Genomic DNA, 23,900 nt, shown 5'->3' with positions numbered 1-23,900 from the left:
CCAGGTGTATGTGTTGTAAACTGTGTATGTGATGTATATGTCCTCATCGTTTGAAGATGACAGAGACAAACTGTTTTGCACATATTTTAACCATCAACTATTGACCTTTGGCAATATGTTAAAAGGCAAATATAAAGTGAGATTTGCAGGTAACATAAATATTCACTTCATGATACTTGTGGCAAAAGGGCTCCATAAAGATATTTAGTCTGAAAGGATGGAAATGAACAGTTTTTAACCATAATTTTGCACAAGCACAAACATTTTTTTTTTTATTTTTGATTCTTTTTGCATCTTTGCACAACATGCACTGCACTGTAAGGAAGCTATGCCAGTAGCACACACCTGTTAAGTTGAAGTGTTAGATGTCTTGCTTAAGGGGACCAAACTCCCTTGCATTTCACTGATTTTTAAAACATTTAGGGCCTTCACGTTATGAAATATCAAAATGCAAAGTTCTTCGTATAGTGGATGGTAACAACTTAGCAGATAAGCCTTGTCTCTGGAAGTAATTTGTGTATTAATATGCGTTCTTGATCAATAACAGAGAAAAAAGTCAAAGAAGTGATTGCGTCTCCACACCACACGACGGCGGTAATGCGTAACTGATCCGTACCGTGACAGAATATGCAATAGTAGAAGAATAAGGCCGACAGCAGACTGGAGCACTGCAGTACATGCGACCATACAACCACTCTGTGTTCGTTTTTCTCCACCACAAGCGACGACACGGAGGAAAACAGTCGTCTGTGTTTCCAAGTGAAGTTACGTAGAAGACGCCAACCTGTCCGGACAGTCAAACTTTCCGCCACCGTGAGTAGACTGTTTGCTTGTTATTTTGGGGCTGCGGAGGATGAAACAAACGGGGTTGCTAATATGATTTGGGTTCCGGTTGTGTTTATGTAATATTAGGCTGGTAATCCTCTGGACCAGACCAGACCTTTGGAATCACCATTCAACATTACACGTTTTCTTTAACAAAATGTGCACTTCTAGATTTGTGAGCGTAGTGATATGACCCTGTGCGTAACGTTATGCAGCACGACAGTGGGATTTATGGCTGTCATCTTACCTCAGCTTTGCCCTGTCAGTGGTGCCTATGAAGGTCTTACCGGGAGACCGCATCATAGTTTACGGACACACACTCGCACACTTATGTTTAGGCTGTGTTAACTGCTGCAGCATGTGAAGTGTTACATTTTGCAGGTGTGCATTGCAGCATCTAAATCTACCCCTGTCTGCACACGGGGTTGCTATAGCCTGTTAGAGGCTGAACAAAGTAGGCTGCATACACATGTAGTAAAAAAAACAGGGTTGTCAGATGAGGGTTGCAGCTTATTCTACTGTGGCTGAGACTTTGGAAAAGGAAGCCAGTGAAGTAGAAGAAAAGTGAAGACGCAAAAGTAAAATCCAAAAATGTGTTGCTTTAATTGTGTTTACTATTTCTGCAAACTGAAAGAAGAGTGTGAAAATCCCTTTTTGCACCCTGAGCTGTGAATACTCTGTGATGCATGAAAGCTATTTATATTTTTTCTCCTATTCAGAGTGCATGTTTCTTATTTCTTCTCAAATTTAAGTAATATCCCTGAGAGAGTCTGCAAGCTTCACTGAGTTACTATTGATCCCCACTCAATTTTCAAAAGCATGATTGATCACCTATTTCTTACAAATTTAAAGACGTCGTCAACAGTGGAACCAAAATAAAATCTCACTTTCTCCAAAGACACATCTTGGTGAAGTTCTTTCTGACCGATAATATTTATCACCTCAGAGTGTGAGGCCGAGAGTCATATAGTAATGCTACTTTTGGACCACCCAAGCTGGTTTTATGAACATTATTTTTGCATTGTGTGGGTTGTTTGGCATTGTGTGCTGTTACCATGGAGGTAATGGGGGAGGTTTTTGCCTTCAGGTCTTTTGGCAAAAAATTTTTTTCTGTCAGAAGTCGTGCCTTTTGAACAATTTTAGGTAGGGTTATGTTGTACCTGACAAAGTCTATGTGGGGTGTGGGGTCAGGGTGCATGAGTGGGAAAACACAGAAAGCTTAAATAATAAACCCGTACAACTGAACAGATACTTCTTTAAGCCTGGATCTTTAAAGAATAATAGTTTGAGTGAGATGAAAATTCATTCATTTTCAAGGCTTGGGAGCTTCTCAGCTTCACACTAGACATAACTTGAAGTCTGAAATTTTAAGATGTGTGAATACACAGTTACACTCGTTATTCTGCATCATTAATGTCTGTTCAAAGAAGAATGTGTAAAGTGTTATCAGTATTGTATTTTTAACAATTAGTTACATGCACATTCTTCCACCCTCTCCTCTCCTCTGTCCTCTGCATGCTTGTGTGTTGTGTCAGTGAAGGAGATCAGCCTTGTCCTCAGAAAACACCAGCTCAGGCAGCAAAAGGAAAGACAGACAGTGGAGAAGCTGCATGCATGATCATAACTCATCCTCATCCTCTAACTTTATTGTCTGCTCTGTTACTCTCATTCCATGTTTCTTCGACTAACATTGAAGGACGCCATCCTAAAATTATCTTGACTTCTTAATGATTTAGAAGCAGTCATTCTCACAGGTGTGTGGTTATTAATTATATATATTCTCACACTCTAGCTTTTTGTCACATTTACAAGCTTACACTAAGGAGTCTGGTCTGTGCTGGAATTTTCTGTCTTGACAAAAACATCTGCATTACATCACACCAGTCACAATTCACCAAGATGTGTGTCAAAAGCTGCAAAATTGTGAGAAAAAGAATAACATAAAGTCTCTCTTTCACATCTCTTACAGCCTATTTTAATGTTTTTAACAAATTTGGTTATGTCATCACTTTTGGCACTCGAAGGATTTGGATTCTTCTCCTTAAAAAGGCAAAAAATTTTGCTCATATTAACAATTCAAGCTTATTAAGTTCAAATGTCGTAAACGTAATAGCGATAAAGTGTTCCCACTAACCTCTTCCCATGAGAACGCTTAGAGGTCTGTGTCTCCTTATCTTGCTCCTGGTGTGCACACACCAAAACACCAGCAGCAAAGACAAGGCTGAAAGCGTTTGTTAGAGAGATGCGTGTTTGTCTTGATGAGTACGATACAAACTGGAGGCAGGATAAAGTTTATTTTCAGCAGTCTAGTTTTACTTTTTGTCCTCAGGAGTGTTATGAGATACTTTGGGGTAAACTTTAGATTTTTAACGAGGGGACCCAGGAACTTGGACGGTTGATGCCTCTGGGAGGATTTCCAGTGCATGGTTGAGAGCGTCTCATCATACTTAACATTTGACCTCTTTGGTCTAAAAAAGTTGGTGTATCTGTGTTTTTAAGGAGAGTCAGATCAGCCAGATAACTGAGATGAGATCAACTTGTGTTTTTTGATATTATCACTACAGCATAGCATAGTATTAGTTAGTAGAAAATATTTATGATGAGAAAAAGTAACTTTGTGAAATGATAATAATTAAAAGTTTTTTGTAGCACCCTTTTCTGATTTGTTATGTTACTAGATGTTTGATTCCACGTCGTTCAAAAACTGATCAAAACTTAATATAGAGCCCAGCCAGGCTACGCATTAGTTATATTTCCTAAATGTGCTGCAGTACTGCTCCACTTGCTGAGGTAACAAGCTTAAAAAAGGAGAAAACAGCTTTGGCCAGAAAGTTCACTCAGCTCTGCTGCATTGTGCCGTCTCAGGAAAGCTGCATGCAGCTGAGATGCTGTGCTGGCTCTGTGTGAGAGGAACCATGCAGCCACACAGAGACTGCTACTTTCTCCTCTCTGCCTTTTAAACTGTTCCTTTCTGTCAAAGAAAAGAGATTTCTGTTTTGCTTTTATGATCCTGTAATGCCAGAACGTAAGCAACCAGATCTGAGGCCATTGCCGTCACAAAGTCCCATGTGGACATGGCTGCTTCTGTTATTGATCCATATGTCCTCTAACCCCAGGGCATTACTCTTTGAGCCCTGATGAATACATCATTGCTCTATTGTGAGGACAGGGCTCTATTAAAAGACAATGTATTCCCAGGATTTCCAGGCTGATGGATACTGATGGGGGTACACATTTGAAAAAGGCCATGGGGGCTGAGTGTCAGCTGTTACTGTAATATACTGTTGGATAAACAGACTAGAATTCCCTCTGTTACGCTGATGAAATTTATTCAACTCACCCCTATGAAAAGGAGGAAAACAAGCTGTCTACTTCAAATGACTGTGATGGTTGTGTGTGACAATCCCAGTAGACCAGTAGTTTCTGAAATACTCAGACCAGCACCAATGGCCAAGCCATGTTCGAAGCCTCCCAAATCGCCCAAAATGCTCAGATTAAACTTCAGCATGCGGTCTTGACCATGTCTACATGTCTATATGAACTGAATTGCTGCCATGTGATTGGCTGTTTAGATACTTGTTTTAAAGCATAGTTGAACAAGCGTAACTCATAAAGTAACCAAGTTTTAAACTGTCATGTTTTTTGGCACATATTTTATAAACATTCAAAATTGATTGATTGACTCTGATTTGCTGATAACATAATTAAAAGCTTTTACCTCACTAGTGTCCACACATGCCTGTTTGTTTTCAAAGCTCAGGAGTATTGTTTGCCGACCAATTGTTCCCCAGCTGAGCGCAACAAAAGCAAAACAGTACCTTTCTAAGAGAGCACCTACTAGAATGGCCGGTAATTGTTTTCTAGCACGACATTCGAATGGGTAAGTTGAATCTAGAGAGCTCTTCCTAGCTGCCTCTGCTCCACATGACTCCTTAAAGTTGTGTGATTTCTATGGCAGAATAATGTGCTGTGAAATAATTTCATCCTGGTTGGTTGCACTGACTTCCTGAAGAGTAATTCTGTAACGTGTGTGAAAACAAGCTGCCTTTCTGCAGGGTGAATTGTACTCCAATTAGCAGTTCTGTTTTAATTATTACAACAGGGATCTCTCAAATGTGTGACAGCACATTTTTTTGTCCTATAGCACTTTTGAGCTGATTAAGTGATGGAGCAGCCTCCCTCTGACTTCCCCTGCACTCCTTATCAGCAGACACTCGCAGCCTATTCATTCTTTTTCCTGTAACACAGCAGACACTCTGTTTTCTTCTCATTCACCAGTCATTCGGGTAAGTGAGCTGCAGTTGGAATTTATTTTTGCACCAACCACTTAGCCCTGGGTATAAATCCACATCCCAAATGCATTTTTTAAGATTAGTTTTGAATATTAGATTCAAGCATTTTATTTTTCACCAAATAGTTATAAGAGAATAAAGGATATGCAAGGACTCGATATACAAGAGTTGAATTTGCTGTTTCTTGTGGATCCTGTGAACTTGTAGAAAGTGACTCCAGCTGTCATTCACCCTGATGTTTCAATTTCATACACTTTCCTTTGATCACACTTTATTATTCTTCTTTGATGTGACTTCTGAAGTGACAGTGATGTGTGTTGATGTGTGGGTGATGGAGAGCTCTTTTATTCCTGCTGGCTTTGAGAGGCACAATATTAAAACAGTCTGTGTAACAAGCAACCCATGTTAGTTTGACATGTTTGCCACAAAATAATGAGGCAACAGACGACCTTGCTGGTTTCACGTCTCGCTGCGACTGTCAAACATTGTGCTGCAGTATTGTTGTTCCCTCCCAATTTCAGATTAGAACAATTGATTTTTGACTTGGTTTTACATGAGCGACAGTTTCAATCAATTTAGCGTGTACATGCTGTAATAGATGATGCTAACTAAGAGCTAGAGCTCAGTGTCAGCAGAGCCTGTAGAAAAGCATGAACTGAGGAATTTGACGTCTTAAATAAGTAACTGGAATGTTTCTTTTATTCACAACTGTTAGACTGGACGGGCTGCTTTTCATTAATATGAATTATAAACTGGTTTGCTGCACCGATGGAAACTGAAGGGTCAGATTATAAATTTGTTTATGGTGTACTTCACAGATATAATGATGGTTTAAACGGGGCTTTCTGCAGGGCTTAGTGCTCTGTTCACGCTGCAGAAAGCTTTAGCTTCATCTAGGAACCGATGTTCTGTGGTAATTAAAGAAACATTTGTATTTCTATTATTAACAGCTCCCTGTGGCAGCTCCATATGTAAAAGCATACTGTTATTTTAACCATCAAATTTTGACACGCATTGATATCTGTATTCACCTTTTTGTATACTTTTCACAAGAGAAAAATCTAATCCAAAGACGAGGCTGTTTTATTTTTAATTCATTAAGAGCAAACAGAAAGCCAGCAAATATCTACGGAGATCGCCTGCATTTTATATTTGTTGTGCCATTTGTCAGTACACTGCGTTCTGAAGCATTTATTCATCCGAGTTCCCCTCAACCTGCAAGGCATGCCATTTTGAGTGCACTTTGCATTTCTGACCAACAAAAGACAAAAAAAAAAATCACTTTATGTGCAGACGCATTACCCATTCCACCTCGTGGTCTTATGCACTCTCAGCGTTTGTGAATCTCAGGGGAAGAAAACCTCTTTATTCATACGGAGCTCTGCTGTGGGGCCACACCAAACTACCATCTATGACTGGTGGGTTTTACCCTTCAAACAATTGTAGACTTTTCATTATAACATTGAGATTGAGAATTTTTGAGAATGAAGTAATGCTTAAGGTTTGTGCACAAAAGCTTTAACCTCAACTTAAGGCGAGCTGCACCTCCCTGAGGAAGGCTGCATCAATATTCATGTGCACAATAAGAGTACTGAATATGAGAATATGCAGGAAACATGTGCTTGTTGGGGAATTCAACTTTATGAGCATGCACAAACAGCAGTGTGTGAATTTGAATACAGTGCATCCGCAAAAGGCTTTTTTTTTTTTTTTAGTATGGATGAGTTCTCACTTAAAAGCCAAAGAAAGGGCTAATGCACATGTCAGACAAGGTTAGCAGCCAAGCGTGAATGTGAAGTAACAGTCAATGTCGCACACACATACAGTCGTGAGTTAGCGCCACAAAGGGCAGGACATGACCCCATGACATCATTAGGATGAGGCCAATTCAGCAAAAGGTTCTTTTAATTTAGCAGGTATGTGTAGTTTTATTAAAAAATATGTAAAAATAAATGCACTTATGTCAGTCATTGTTTTTCTGCAGGTACACAGGCGTAAAGACTTTTCTGTCGAGTCAGAAATACCTCAGTTGCTAAAGTATAGTGTATTTGATTTTGATCGCCACTTTTTGGTCTCACACTGAATGCTAATACGCATCAGTCTGTAATAAGCCCCTGCATTTAGATGTTGTAAGGGAAATTTAACGGCTGAATTACTTGAGTTTATTGACATGTTCAGTGTTCCATTTCTTTCAATGATTTCATGCAAATGGTGAAGTATTCAGATCATAAAGGGGTCACTGTATTCCATAACCTTTTGGTTTTAGCAACGTCTGGTTGAATATTTATGCTGTTTCACATTTCAATGGTTGCATTCATCCATACCACAGGCTTTCCACTCCAACCACGACTATGTGACCACATAGCTGCTCTACAGGAGTAGGTGGGGGTTAATTGCATTGGATGGTATTAAAGCGGTTCTTTGTGAGATGAGGTAAATAATGGTGTAATAATAGTAAATGCTAGCTTAAAGATGTCTTGGCTGCTTGACACTTCTGTTTTCTATCAGGGAAAAGCACTGTGTGCTGTTAACTTGCTTTTCCTGATGCTGAACTGGAAACCTGAATTTGGCTCTAGATGAAATGCCATTAAGTAGATGACAATTTAAGATCACGTGAATCACCACGACCAGAGACAAAATAAGTCCAAAACAAAATTCCGATAAAGGCTGCACAATACTGAAATTCATCCATTTATTCATTTTCTGAACTGCTTATCCTATTCAGGGTTGCGGGTGGCTGGAGCCTATCTTAGCTGTCATTGGGTGAGAGGCGGGGTACACCCTGGACTGGTCGCCAGTTAATCACAGGGCTCACACAGAGATAGACAACCATTCACACACACACACTCACACCTATGGGCAATTTAGAGAGTTCAATTAACCTGGTGAGCATATTTTTGGACTGTGGGAGGAAGTCAGAGAACCCGGAGAGAACCCACGCATGCACGGGGAGAACATGCAAACTCCACATAGAAAGGCTCACTGGCCAAGCTGGGAATTGTACCGGTGACCTTCTTGCTGTGAAGCTGCAGTGCTAACTGTTGGGCCACCATGCAGCCCCAGTACTAAAATGTGATCTGTAAAGAAAAACAAAAAGATCCACAGTGCTTGAACTGCGTTATTACGCCCATCTGTTTTGACTGTTTTAATAATATTAAAAAAAAAATAAAAAATCCAAGAAGCATTTCATGCCACCACTTACCTGGCAGTAAGAATTTTGAGTTCAGCAAATGGCTAGCTTAGCTTTGTCGACTTGCATCAAACTGATGTTGTGCAGTGGCTAGCACTATTGCCTTGCGGCATGAAGGTTTCTGGTTCCATCCCCTACGGGAGCTTTTATGTGTTAAATTTGCATGTTCCTCCTGTGCATGCGTGGGATTTCCTGCTCCCCCCACAGTCCAAAAACATGCTCGTCAGGTTGATTGGTCACTCCAAATTGCCCTTAGGTGCATCCAAGAATGGTTGGCTGTCTCTGCATGTTAGCCCAATGACAGATGGGATAGGCTGTAACCCCCCTGAGAGCCCGAAAGGGAAAAGTGGTAGATCATGGATGGATGAAAGCATGAACCATCAGATAGACAAAATATACGCTGAGTGAGAAAACATTGATTATTTACTTTGTATTAATTATTTTATCATTGATTCATTTATTTGTAGATGCTAATTTTTTTTAATCATTGATTTATTCACAGTGAAAAAATCAGGGTTCTTCTGTGTGCTTATTAGGAATGCTCATGTTGCCATGATGATAAAAATGCAATATATTGTGCTGTCTGAATTCCAAAATCAATAAGTCATTTAAGGTGAACACTTTTACTCAGATAAGAAATGGAAAAATTGACCTCGTATGTTGGTGAGAATTTACTGTTGATCCAATTGGAATGTTGATTGGAAAAAAAGGGGTGGAGGATTCTTTTTGCTTTCTGATTAAACAGCCGAGGTAACACTCATTTCAACTATATCCTGTTGGCACGTGTTTTGCACATGCTTCTTTCTCGTGACTTGAGATCACATAAAAATGCTTTGGAGCAGCACGGTGGCAGGAAACTGGAGGATGAATTTTAGAGATGTACCAAGTTCATCCTGATATTGGGACTTAAAAGTTTGTCGGATGTTGGTGACAAAGGGTTGATCTTTATGGTTGACCTTTTCATCTCAGTTTAATTCTCCACTTTTTTTTTTTTTTTTTTTCACAACAACCACATGCATACATCATCAGCACTGGTAGGCTGGTTCAACTGAACCTTTGCCTCTAATAGGACAGGCCTTCCTCTCTACAGTAATAGGTCCAGTTTCAGGGGCTGTTGCAGAAACCATTGAGATGAAGTTATTCAACTTTGTGGTTATTAGCTGAACCCACAGGGGACACACAAAAATAATGAAAACATAATTAGACCTACAGAGATCTCTGATTATTGTTGCTCTTATTGTCCCAAGCTAATATTTTTAGCTTTCACATCTTCACTAATTATTATTTTTTGCATAGTAAGCCCTGAAGCTGTGTGAGATTCACTTAATGTGAATAAAGCAGCTTAATAATAACTAAAGCCAATAACTAAAATCCGCTGAAAAGGAAAAATAAAAGCAAAATTTGTGAGAAAAGGGTCACCACTTAGGAATTAACTGATAAAAACCTAAATCAAGGTTTAGTTTCAAAGTGTTTTTGCCCCATGCACACTTCATACATGAACATGCCATGAGTTCTCAGCTTTCTAGAAGTACTTCTGCTTTCACGCAATCCATAAACTTTAAAGCTTAGAAAGCTATGCATGCAAACATCCCTCCGAAGCAGTGGGAGGACACCCCTGCTGTATTCATGCTCCTTGTTCCTCCCAGATGTACTTTAACTTCAGACAGAAGTGCACCTGTCACTGCCTTTACATGCACTTTCAGTAGATCTGTAGGTTACTGGAGAAAGAGCTACTCTGCCCCAGGGCATCACTATAGTGGGCTGCCATGTCACAGAGTATAGGCTCTGTGTGGTTTGAACAGTGTCTCCGACTGGCTTTGTGAACATATGCACGAGAACAGACATCCACATAAAGGTTGCCGCCATAGCAGCTCACTGTGTGTGTATCATCGCAAAAAAACATGGATTGTGTTATGATGTGGCTGTACATGTATTCACAGGGGATTAAGCTAAGCCCATCAATAATGCAGGCCACATGGAGTAGCTGTGAAAACACCCTTTTCTTATTTTATAAGCTCTTCTTTGCTCTTTGGTCTTATGCATTTACAGAAGGTAAAGTCTGGCAGTATACCTCAGCGTATGAACAAGCGGTTGTACTTTCAACTTTTGAATGAAGTGCCATCCCTCTCCTCTGCTTGCTCTTCTTTTTTTCTTATTCATCAACCTTCTCCATTTCCCTCTCTTCCTCCATATTCTGTGGAGCCCTGAAAAAAAACCTCAGTGATATGTCTATATATAGAAGGAAAAGGAGGGGTAAGATTAGGAGGAAGGGAGTACCTTTTAGTGTGCTGTCCTGGGATGCTCGCTACTGTTTGAAAGGGTTAATCACGCCTAGATTTAGCCAATAGATTGTTTTGATCTGTTCAGGAGTGACAAGAGGTGACGAGGAGTCAAGCCTCAGCAGTCCGAGATAGATGTCCTCAATTAACCACAGAACTTTCTGGCCTGATGCCCTTTACAAAGGACAGCCTTTCCAGCTCATAGCCTCCTTTGTTCTAATGACTATGAGGTTTCAGGAATGAGCAACACCAGTACAACCTTTTCTTTCTCCCTCTATATTTTAAATTGATTAATGTTGTGTTTGTTATGGGTTTGAAAAACTCCTTTAATTCTTTCTTAAAGTCCTTCAAATGTACATAAGAGTATCTGCAGAAGTGAATTCAGTTACAATATGATGCATGTATGTTTGGGCCAAAGAAAAGCGCTGATGGAAATCTGTCAGCTATGGCAGCCTATCTTTTTTTTAAGCCTTGTCGCGCTGCCTTTTCATGCCTGTTTCCCCTCTGTGATGGCAAATTGCTGTACTGGGTAAAGCAATTGAAAATCAGTTTGACCTTTATTTTGACCAGTGTATAAAGATTTAAAGTTGAGTAATAGTTTAATACTGTAAGTTATAACCAATCTTTTGTGTGCTTTGAAAAAAAATGGTCAAAGTGTCTTTAAAAGGCACAGGGTTGCTTAGGTGATATCATGAAGCCAATCAAGAAGTCCTTACAAGTATGTTTATGTGTAATAGAGGGAAATGCCTTTTTCATTTTTTATTTACCTATGAACAAAATCAGTCTCCTTTTTCTTTTTTTTCATACCAAATTAGCCAGAAGTTATTTCAGGTCACTCATGGATCCCTACACCCAGCTGTGCTAGAATTGTAATATAATGTTCTAGGACTTACTGTTAGAATTAAATAAGCAGGCACTCTGCAACAAGAGTAAAAAGAAGCTTTTAACGATTCAGGCTGACAGATCTGTTTAGCAAATGCAACTTTTAGTTCAGCAATGATTGTGGTGACTGCAGGGGTGTAAATCCAATTAAGAGCAGCACAGAGCTCCTAACATCCAAATTTCTCCACACTGTGGGTGAAAACTGTGGATGTGAACTCAGGCGATGTGTCATTTGAGAATGGGGCTTTTAACAACCCCAAAGGTAGAGAAACAATAGCTTCCGTTAGAGATAGTACTTGGTGGCACACCTTAAATAAAAGCAGTCATTCAGTTGTAGCTAAATAGCTGGTGGTAGATTAGTAGGTTATGTTTTTCTGTCAGCTCAGGTATTCCGGGAACTGATAGAGACGTTACTTCAGATCTAAACACGCTTCAGAGAATTGATGGGGTGGGGTGGGGGGGGTGTTTGCAGGGCACAGAGCGTAGCAGGTGCTGCTGGCCCAGGGTGGCATATTTGTGTACTTTGCTCACTCAGTGGGAACATTTTAATTTGAACCCCTTGTTTCCATAAAACAGGTCAGGATTTGTTCTACCCCTGGGCAACTTGTGTCAGCGCTTGTACAGGAACCTCTGCACTGATGCAGGAGAGGTGCTGTACCATATGTTTTTCCGAAACTGTTGTCAAAACACACCAGGTTTATGGGAATCCTTTGATCAAGTGCTCTGTATAATTGGTCACCAAGGAGGCTTTCAAGTTTTCATTCAGGCTTTACAAGCACAAAACTCCACTACCAGTCAAAGGCGAGCAGCGTTGGGATCTCCCACTGTGAGCACTCAAAATATGGCATCCATTTATACAAGACTTGCTTCCCACAATGCTGCACATCTAACGTTTATGTATTTTGGGAATACTAATGACAAGTGTTGGAGTCAGTTGAATTCCTGTCGGTGCACAGCCTGCATGAGATAGTGAGTATTGTTTTCACAGTGATGGAAAATCCATGTAGGCTACAGTGGAATGTTCCCTGTTTTCTGTCCCCGTGTGCCTCAAGTTGCTGGTGATTAGCGATCATTCCATCAGAGTTTGAAAAATGTTGCCTCATAACACAATATTTATGTATTTTTGACAAAAACAATGAAGCTTGTGTCACAATAAGCTAAACTAACATTGATTTTATGACTAAGAACTGCTGTCAAGGTTTGATTCTTTTGTCATTTTTCCTCCATTTCCTGTCAATGACAGTTTGTTCCCTCCTAATGACAGATCAGATAAATAGATACATAAAAGTGGCTAGACCAACCACAGATTTATGACCTTAAGGCTTCCTTGAACAACAACAATTCTTAGGTGTTGAACTTTAGTGGCTGACACCATGTAGCACATTTAACATTTCATCATTTACCAAGTTGAAGAAATGGAAAGTCAATAGAGAACAAGCTTTGAACAACACAGCTGATTGGCTGATGTCCAGCGCCTGACGGCAAGGTGCCGTAACATGTTGTGGAAAAAGAAGAACAGTCATGCTGGTGCTGAAATCACACATGAAGAGCTGGTAATACAGGAGCACCTTAAAAAATGAACATTGTTATAAAGCTAATTTTTTTCAGTCTTTCAATTCAAAAAGTAAAACTTGTGCACAACGTAGGTGCAGTATATCATGATTGCATCATAATTGATGATTTCTTAAGATTTTACATATAAATTCCATGAATTGTAAGGCTACTGTTCTGTTAGTTTTTCAGCACATAGAGAGCACATTCATCTATCTGTACGCCTTTTTCACATCTGTTGTATTTGGAAGAGCAGAGCTTGTTATTTATTCAGTTCTGTGTAGATGTTTGTAGAAGCAGCATCCAGCACCAAAGCCATAAATATACAGTATACCCTACTGTTCAAATGTTTATCTCACTGTATTTATAGCGCCGTCATTGCATGTTTGCAGAAAGTGTGGGACTCTGCTGTCTTTATGTCCTCTTCAAAATAAAAGTAGACTCTTTGTAAACTTTTAATTACAGTGTGAGTCTCCCTCTGAGGCCTCGCTGTTGAGTAGTTTTGAGTGAGGTGACTTGCGATGTCACTCCAGCTCTCACTCTCAGCCTTGGACTGTTTATGTGACAAGAGTGTCACTAGTAGGATCACATCAAAGTTCACCCAGTGCAGTCAAATGAGACTTCACCATGATAGTTCTTTATATTTCCACTCTTCGTGTTAGAGCCTCTCCATGCAAGCTGAAATCAAATCTTGGTATTATTTGTGAGTTGGATGAATCCTCCGTGTTTCATCTCCATCAGGAGGCTTCTGTAGTGTCACTTTGGGTATTTTCTACTGTCAGTTTTTCAACCGTTTGTATGCCTGAGAGACATCTCCATGGACAAACGCGCACACCCACAGACGCACATCCTCAGTTTTATTCCCAGGGTTGTGAAATTTTCTCTGCAGGCAGCACTCTTTCTCTCTCACACAGACTAAGTGGTGATGAAAGATGTGCTTAAATTAGGCTGTTCAGCTCCACTAGAGGCAGGTGTGAGTTTTTAGCACCATCTCCCAAATCTTTCACTTACTCTCAAATGTGCGCCGCATAGTGAGGAACTTTCATTAGTGGCATTTTTCTCTTTTAAGAGGCTTACATTTCCATCCACACCTTGGGTTGCAAAAGCCTGTGTAATCAAGCCTGCGAGCGTACCCTTTGTGTGTCTTTTCACAAAGCTGTTGTTTTTCCTAAATGAAAATATTAGTGTCCTGGAGAGGATTAGTGAATATTAAACTGAACTTGAGTGCGTGGTCTTTTCATTGATGTTTAAAAGCTTTAGCTGGCAGTAAGAAACACTGGCATTTTACCTGATAGCCAGAATTTGAAGTATAATTTAGCACACTTTTTTTTCAGAGAGTCCAGTACTGGCAAGTTTACTTGACTCACCAATGCTAGCAATAATAGACATCCTCCTAGTGGATGGGGGATGTGATCTGATGTGGGGCTCCTTGTAAGCATTTATTGTCCTTAAGCAGGTGGTGACATTAAAACCATTTTTCTGATTGCAACTTAGCCTCACAGATCTATAAATACAAGACATGTTCTATATTTTCAATTCCTTGTCAGACTGCCTCTGATGGAGTAGTTGAGAAAACCAATGAGAGGAGCAGACTTGGAGGTGTTATGAAATTGATGTCATACACAAGGCTTTAAGCCCCATTTCCACCAAGCAGTTCAGATCAGTACAGTTTGGTACGGGTTGGCCCGGTTAAGTTTGGTCCTGTTTGCACTTCCAAAGTCAACCATGCGGTGTGTAAGCTGGATGCCGACAGCCGGATCAGTAACACATTTGCTAGCCTGACGCCATAGCAGCACGACACAGTGTACCCTGCTAATCCAACGAAGAAGAAAAATGCGACACAGTAAACAAAGAGCAACGATAGAAGACCTCCAGCATTTCGTCCTCTTTGTGATTGGCATGTGGCTCTTTGATACAAAGCGCAATCAAACTTTGTGTCAGAGGAGTCTGTGTGCCGCCAGGAGAAATGCAGTCGCTGTGGCACAGTAAGTAACGATTCTTTCGACCAATCAACGGTCTGCAGTGTTGTGGCTCCACCTTCGGAGATCGGATCAGTTTAGTCTGGCACCCCTACGGAAGGGTGCCAAAAAGTGGGATGGCTCGTCTCTGTTATTTTGGGGGTCTGTCCCAGGATTAGTCATTGGAAACACCGTACAATGCATGCCGAGATGTACTGAACTAAACCGCTTGGTGGAAACCGGGCTTATAACTCCTACTAGGATAGATCAAGAAAAATAAAAAACCAAATCTATTTACACAAACTAGAAAAAAGAACACATTAGATTACAAAAGATTAATAACATAGGGGATGCATTTTGTGTAACCTCTTCACCACAAATCTTGTTGCTGCACAATGACATCCCTCTATTTTCTTCTGTTTCACCTGATCCTGTTGCCATAGTCAACCATAGGTCTTGACAAAGCAATAGAGAATGCAGGGGTGCTTGAAATGATGAAAGTAAAATTCATTGAGATTTTAATTGCATGAACCTTGTATTTTTATTACAAGAGTTATCAGTATTCAATAATTCAAAAATCATGACAATTGTCTGTTAGTAACCAAACTCCAATGCATGTCTCTTATTTATCTGCAAGATTTAGAACTGGTTTGAGGTTATTACCAGTTTTCAGTAACCAGGCTTTTTTATTCTCAAAGAGAAGTTTAACTAATATTTCAAATTCCTGTTGACTAGAGCAGTATTCACCTCAGACGACATGCAATTACAGGCTCAATTGTCTTCCAATTAGTTCATATAATTGAACTGAGCTGTGACCTACATAGTCTTGCAAAAGTGAGTTCTTTTTGGCAGACAGGGTCCAAACAATGACACTCACACATGCACAAGAAGTGTTGTGCTGCCTTTAAATGGCTGTGTAACAGTAAGGGCCATTTGAGAGTCTGGGAACAACACTTCCAGTAACACTCTGGTTTGTTTGGGATTAGCAGGGCAGATGGCTGCCTCACTGGACAATTCCATTTTAATGACTTTTCTTTACAGTTTGGACATCCAGTTGTCTCAAGTGGTGTACAATGGCTTCAGTGGAAAAAGTAAAGAGGCATTTCTTAAGTGAGACGGGGTTAGAGACATGGCAGAGTGATTATGTTAAAGTCTCTCTGTTGTTTGTGTGGTTTAGTCTGGGGAGAAAAGAGTTCAAAACAGTAGAAGCTTTGAATGTGACATGATTGTTATGCTACACTTCAGAGAGGAAAGGTTCACCTAAAGTAAAGAAATGGATGCCACTTGGTTTGTAGGGTGTTCTGTTTTCGTGCTTTGCTGTGAGCAGCTTTTGTTGGAACTTGTTCCCCTCCCTGTGAAACACAAAGCTGTTTGTGTGATTTGACTGCCAGCCACTTTACACTTCCTGTTAACAGCAATGTGACCCTGCCTGTTTACCTCTCATGTACAAAGGGTCGTTCAGCTTTTGAACTTCCATACTTTCAAAACAACCACAACCAGATATGCTGTCTGTCAGCAGAGGTCTCTGCAGGGAAAAGCATTAGATTATTATTCTGCGTGATGTTTTCCATTGTGTTCACCAAAGTCCACACAACATGCAGTTTCTGTTTGGCTGCGTAGCTCTCTATCTGTTACCATCTGTTTTTGCCATCCTCTGAGCTATCGGCTTGGCAGTTGAGCTCAGTTGTGATCAGGAATGTGCATATAAACTTTGGTGAATCTAAACAAAGATATAAGACCTTTTTTGTATGTTTCCAATATGAATTTAATGACTTGAAAAAGGTTGCTCCATATTCTCAATCACTGCCCTGGTAGTACACACAGTCTGTGCCGTATTACAGTCTCTTAATATTCACTAAAAAAAACCTGAACCTGAACGTAGCAGCTAGGCTAGCTGCTACGTTCCTCAGTCCAGATGAAGGAGGTGTTTGTATCCCACTGAGGAGCTTTGTGTCCCCACAGTTTGCTGCGAGCTGCAGAGCTGGGTGTTGCAGACTTGGCTGGGATGCGTCAGCAGGCAGGCAGCGCTCGTGCTTTTTGGAAGAAAGATGTAGCAGTCCTATTACTCACCTCCATAGCAGGGATAGTGCTGTGTTGTGCCTCCCAGGGGTTCTGTTCAATCATTGGCGCACACTTTATTACCTTGTTCTGAGGAAGAGAGTGTGTGTGTGCGTTTGCTGCAGAGTCCTCTAGTCTTGACTTATGCTTTGCACAGGGATATTTACAGTAGCTTCTCGTGGTGCTTCCTTGTGTGTATAAACCTCCAAAACGGCCTCAGTGTCTTGAAGATAAATAGCTGTGATTGTCAGAGGTCAAACATGCATGTCAGACTGACTCTTTTTGTCTTCCTACACCATTACTGTGATGATGCTGCAGCTCCCTTTCCCCACGCAAGTGTCTGTGACCCAAGCGGACAAAACAGGTTTTCCCCTAATCATTACGACAACATCTGTGCATGAGGCAGAGAGGAGGCGGGCGACAACGTCCATCCCGTAGGGCGGCCGGCCGTAATCGAACCGTAAATAAGACACGGCTGTGAAGATGTGGGAAGCTTGTGCAAGCAAGCGTGGGTTTGTGTGTAAGTGTGTGTGTGGGAGGGAGAGTGAGCCGGTTTCAATAGAGTGTGTAGCAGGGCAGAAGGGGGAGGGGAGGAGGTGGAATCTGCCATATGGATGAGAGAGAGGAAGACAAAGGGAGAAATGGAAGGGAGGAGAGACTCAGCGGCCGACGTCAACTCACTTAAAGCTCCCTGCTGGCCCTGGGGATGCTGACAGCACAGTTTTGTTGATTCATCCCCCCTCTTGAACTTGCTCCTCCGTCTTTTGCCGTCAGTCTCTGTGCCTGTTGCCCTTGTGCTGCTCTATTTGTGATGCTCCCCGATCTGTCTCCTTGTCCTCTAGCTTGACCTTCCCAGTCTGGAGTCTTCTTCCCTGTCATGTTGCCGGGTCAGCTGATGCATATGCCCGATGCTGGAGAGTGTCTGTTTCTGCAGAGTTTAAACTGAGTGTTGTATAATCTTACCCACAAGGTGTGTGGTGAAGGGGGAAGACAGTGTGCCACAGGAATAAGTAACAAAAAGCTGAATGATGGAAAGATGAAGGGATTAGTGAAAGAACAAAGATGTTTTTTTTTATTTATTTTATTGCAATAATCAGTCCTTATCAATAAGGGTGAATTTTTGGTTCCTGTGTAAACAGTCATGAGGTATTTGATTAATTAAAGTATACAAAATGCCCAACACAAATTGGTGGAGTTTTTACTTTTTTTTAAACTTCAGTTTGCTTTTCTTTACTGAGATGAAATCATTCTCATGTTTTTAGTCTCTAAGTTACAAAACAACAACTGTAAAATGAGTGTAAATAAGCGTAATTGTATTCATAGAGATGACGATAACTACAGCTTGATCTTTTTCAGTCAGCTTCCACTCCTCCATAGCCTTCTGCCATATGAGCACAGATGTAAGTCGTAGGCAACACGCCAGCTTGGGAATGCTTTTCCAACTTGTTGTCAACAAAGTGGGCAGTGATTACCACGTAGGACTGTGAAGTCCAAGTATCGCACGTGTGAAGCAGGCTTTGCAGACTGGAGTGCATCCTCCAACTTTACTCTTGTCTCACGATTGCAGAGAAAGAGCTGAAAAAGCCCTTTCTCTCTTTTTTTTAAAAAAATCTTTTGGTTGTGGCTATTGACTGTATATAAATAGAGGCATTTGTTTCTGATATGGAATATTAAAGCCCACTGTTGCAGGGGGGCGTATTTGAAATGCAGAAGTCAGCGTACCAGGCTGTGAACATATTTTTATTTGCAGTAAAAATCCCTTTTTTGGCACAGTGTGCATGTAGTTTCCAGTGTTTTTGCAGCCTGCTTCAAGCGGACTCTCAGAGAATTGCAGTTTGAAGCATTTTCCCATAGACATCATATTTTTTGGACTATAGGCTAAGTTAAAAACCATCTCCTGTTTTTTTTTTTTTGCTCCTTTTTTAACCACTGTCTAACATCCCACTGTCTTCTTTTGGTTCTCTGCAACTTTCTACTTCTTCTCCTTTGGCCAAATGAAAGCTCACCATCCTCCATGTAGTTGTGGAGAGTGAGGAAATAAAGCACTGATGTGATAGGGAAATATTGCAGGGGATTCTATTCAAACTAAATCAATTTTAGTTAGCCAGTGTGTCAATACTTTTACCACAGAAGTCCAAACAAAAACACATTGTTGTTACTCTGTTTTGTTCTTTAATGATTCACATTTTAGCAAATTTCAGGAGCAGGCTGTCCTGAAACTTCCTGAAATTTCCTGAAATTCAAAATGAAAGTGATTCATAAGTGATTCTTTGCCTTGCTTTAGAACAGGAGCATTTAACGCCCTGTACGGAGAGATGTCAGTTTCCAGTGTTTATCATCTCTCTTTAAGCTACTGTATGCTGGAGTTCCTTTATTTTTTGGGGAAAGTTTACTTCATTTGATGACACCCCAGGGTGTAATTAAAAGCAAAACAAGCTGGTCATTAAAAGTGTTGAAATAACAGGACAGAAAAATGGGTCTCTTCCCTTTTGCTTCGAGGATTGCAAGCCACACAGCCACTAATGTTAGCTCAGCCGTTTTGCAGGTGCTGAGCTTGTATTGAGGTCAGGATTTCTTCAGTGTGTGGTTAAAAGGTTTTAGTGGAAACCAAACTATCTGTGGGGGTTTACTCCCTTTCCAAATTATCTGAACAGGTTATTACACTCAAAGAAGATGAATAAAGCAGTTCCTGAAACAAAACAGTCTCTGACCCCCTTTAGCGGGAAGTTGAGAACTTGTGAGCTCTTAAAACTTCTAAATATAAAGTTTAAAAATCAATCTCAAAAAGTACAGTGAGTTGATTTGACACGCTAAGACTCAAGTAGACTGGGTGTGTTCCTCTTTTAAAAATGAGACTGATTTAAGCTGAAAGCTGAGTTTGATGTTGCTCTAACTTGTAAAATCACAAAATGTTGTTCTTTTTTAAATCAAACCGCAGTGTTCAGAGCAACTGATAACACTCTCAGTTAGAAACTTCTCTCGATGTTGTCTGCGAGAGGAGGACTTTCATCCATTGTGATTTTTCTGTTCACTTTTCAAACACTGTGATGCAAACAGCAGAGATCAAATGCTTTCCTGCTTTTATTGAAGCTGCACATGCTGAACTTTCTGGCTGTTAATGCTGAAAGGCACATGTTCAATCAGCCTGCCGGCTTTAAAGCTGGTATACTTTTATTGTTTCATTGCTGTTTAATATTAGCGTGTAAAAAAAAACTACAAAACAAGCTTCTTTTGAGGTCAGTTGTGATTCATTCCAGAGGGCTCCAGACGAGTGGAAGCAGTCAACACGTCCAAAGGCGACTTACTTAATGCGAGCATTCATGTAGTAAACTAAAATGGGTTGCGGTAGTGCTGTTGTTACATTTGGGAAGGCTTCTGGCCCTGCTGAGTGAAAACAGATTTAGCAAACTAGACCAACATCTGTGGAATAAAGACCAGATTTAACCTTTTACCACACTTTGTTGTTGAGTTTTGCTCAAAGCCACTGTTTTTGTCCTGGCTCAGTGACAAACTTGGAATCTTGTGCTGAGTGATAACTGCTTCTTGGAGCAAACTGGGCTGCTGACAACTTTTTTTTATGGTGTAAAAGCAAAATATAAAAGTGTCAAATTGAAACCAAAAGGAGAACACTGACCTATGTGATACATCATCATGGGTTGTTGCAGTATTGATACTTAAAGTATAAAGATGAGATGCTTTAATTATCTTTCCACCTATATTTTGCTGTGTCTTTGCATCAAACCAATCTTTTTAGGTTTGGTCCCTGCTGCTGCTGCTTCTCTGATTTTGCCGTCATTCACTCTATGTCTTGCTCGCTACACAGACTTGAAAATCTGAATGCCTGTTTGGTTTTTCTATGCAACACTAAACTGACAAAGATTGTGTCACTTTAAACACAATGAATTATACCAAAAGATAATCATGGTATTATTAGATTTACCAACCCCAGCAGAGGGAAATCCCCTCTCATTGTCACACACGGCTTTTGATAAAGATTACATTGTAAAAGGATAAGAGCTTGCAAAAGTCATTGTCAATATTTAATATGATGTTCCCTTTTCTTTTACTTCCTATCCCATTTTACTTTTTCAGATTCTTTTTTTATGCTGATTGAAGATCAAGAATGAGGAGCAGGAGATCACATTTTCCTCTTCAAAATGAACCAAACAGCGTTCCTTCATTTATGTCTCTTTTTAAGAGGAGCAGAGTGTGTATTTATGCACCAAAGCAAACACAAATTAGAAGCCTGGAGCTTTTTCAGAACCTATCACAGGAGACATTGAGTCACCCTGCGTAAATGTGTTTTATTACAGGTTCATACATCCAATTTGAGCCTGGGTCATCTTACCTGAACATCAAACACCTGCTACTAAAAAAAAAAAAAAAAAAAAGAAAAATCCTCTGAAGTCTTTTGCAGAACATGATATGCACTTGAACATTAGAACAGTGAGCTAACATAAAAGTTCAATCACATTGCAGAGCCTGAAAAAAGTTCTGTCATCTCTATGATTACAAACTTCAACACTGAACGCATTGAACTCTTTCTGGTGTCTCAGTGTGATTTCAGTTTGTAATATGGTGATGCAGAAACATGAGAGGCGCAGCATGTAAACACAGCATGTGCTCCATATACACTCAAACTCAGACATGCACACATACACACACACAGCTCTTCTGAGCTGCCAGCTCTGCAGCTACATCTCTCCACCGTCTTCCTCCCCCCAGTAAGCCTTTGTCACTGCCTCCTACAGCAGATTAAAGGCAGAACAGCTTCGCCCCACTATTCCATCTCCGAGGTTTAGATGTCATGAACGAGACGGGATGAATATCCCAACATGAACCGTCTGGGGTCTGTGTGACGAGTTGGAATTTACAGGGGTTTGTTCTCACAAAACCAATTTAGAAAGTTGAGCTGAATGCAATACTGATTCCATTGTTATTCGAGCCAAGTAATGAAAATTTACAGCAGATTATGCCAGCCCCAGACATAGAGCAGACATATGTGTATCAAACAGATCAGATCTGATTCTGTACTGGTGCTTCATACCAAGCATGTGTCTTGTATGCACTAATTCACATGGTCTTGTCACGAACGGTTTTAGAGGCTCATTAAAACTTACAGATTTAATTAAACAGAACATATGAGCCCCAGCCACTCCGTGAGTGAAGGCCACTTGCCTTTTGAAGTCTGAAAAAACAGAAAATGACATTTTCATAGGCTTTTAATTTGATTATAGAGTGCCCTTGATGCAGTGTCATCTCCCCCGGCTTTATGAACTTGCAAGTATTTGGTGAAAAAGCCACTGTGAATGTCAATTAAATTCAAACAGAAACACATTATATACCTTCATATTTGCAAGCTATTAGAGACACTAACCTTGGGCTTGTTGCCACATTCAGTTTAGGGGCAAAAAAGCTTTATTTGAGGTGTGTTCTTCATCTAGCTTTTATTTCCAATACATTCACCTGAACCTTTCTGATTTGAACTATCAGAGTAAGGAACTTGTGAACGACACAGCCCTGCTCTGCTCCTGGAGTCTGTCCCCTGCATGCTCAAATGTCTGGAGTCAGCTGGGCTGAGGTAATCCCTTCAGAATTTTGAAATTAGTCTGTAGCTGATATGAAGCTCATCCCCTTGCTCATATTGAATGTCAAGTTCCTAAGAGTGTGTCCTTTACTGCTCACTGCATATGTGTCACATATTAGAAATAGGTTAGCCTCCAAATAAATGCTGCAGAAGATTAGAAAAGGGGAGAATTAATATCAGTGAGGATATAAGAGGTGAAATGGTACACAGAAACTGCAATGGGCTGTGTATTAGTCAGTGACACAACAGATGCTTTGGATAAGTTGTGAAAAACAGCACCTTTTGGTGTGACTTTATCCCCAAAACAAGAATAAGAAAGGTTTTAATGTTGTGCGTCAATCACCATCCTCCTCAAATGCCATTTGTATCACTTTGGCCTGCTCAGATTTGCTAAAAAAGGCTCTTTCCTGTTGTGCTGATTAAAATGCATCCATAGATGTGTCTACAGAGTATTCCTGATCACTTCTTAACTATCACTCTGCACTGTACCTTTACTCTTCTCCTTGCCCATTTTCATTAAAAGTGCTAAAACTCCTACTACATATTAAAAAGTAATCTTTGGATATTTCTGGCCCCGACCTTTAATAAGTGTTTGTTTTTGCATGTGAGGGTGTTAAATATCATTCATACTTTTTCTCAATTGCAGTTCTTCTCACCTTTAGATTTTATTAGATTAGGAAGACTTTAAAGAGAAGTCACTAATTAAACCCTCATGTGGTCCCAATGAAGGTCAGAAATATTGACTTAAAACAGAGAAGTTAATGTAGTAGCATCTGAAAGCTCATTTTAAGTGCTTTCTGTTCATCAGATCATGTAGAAGTCTGTCGTCTTGTAACGAATTTGCGCAGCAACCTTGGAATGTTTTTGTCTGTTACCAAACACCTCTCCTTTTTTGGCACAGCATTGTAAATGGATTATCAGTCTTTCTCCCTCTAAATGCTAATCCTTTTTGAAATTTCTGTATCCTTATTTAGAGGGAACCATTGGAGCTCCTTGGCAAGCCCGAACGCACGCTTCCACCACCCACTGAATTAGACTTTACTGGAGAATTCCTTTGGCATTCATCAAATTTTTTGTTGACTCATAGTACAAGCACTCAGAGGTGGGTTTATCATCCTCACTGGGCTTTGCTATCTGTTCGAGAACAACACACTGAAGCCTAAATTATTGATTTAGAAGTTATATCCTCTTTAACTTTAATGTTCAGTTAAACTGAACTTTCTTGTCCATTTAACCTTGTCTGTATTGCTCAGTGTGAACCCGCTGAGACGCCAGTGA

At 40.3% G+C, this 23,900-nt stretch overlaps 1 protein-coding gene across 4 annotated transcripts in view; it reads left to right on the top strand.

The window, feature by feature from the left end:
• Positions 1-633: 633 nt before the first annotated feature.
• The window catches only part of adarb1b (adenosine deaminase RNA specific B1b), a 117,269-nt gene continuing 94,002 nt past the window's right edge, over positions 634-23,900 (top strand). For all 4 annotated transcript variants that reach the window (XM_074694364.1, XM_074694362.1, XM_074694363.1 and 1 more), the window contains exon 1: positions 634-813. The gene's annotated coding sequence lies outside the window, so the exon portion shown is untranslated. The remainder of the gene's footprint in view (positions 814-23,900) is intronic.

The sequence above is a fragment of the Halichoeres trimaculatus genome, unplaced genomic scaffold, assembly GCF_033239565.1.
Source record: "Halichoeres trimaculatus isolate MK-OKI-2021-1 unplaced genomic scaffold, fHalTri1.1 fHalTri1_scaffold_19, whole genome shotgun sequence".
NCBI classification, from domain to species: domain Eukaryota; kingdom Metazoa; phylum Chordata; class Actinopteri; order Labriformes; family Labridae; genus Halichoeres; species Halichoeres trimaculatus.
The sequence above is the reverse complement of the archived record's forward strand: the minus strand, read 5'-3'. Positions and strand labels throughout refer to the sequence as shown.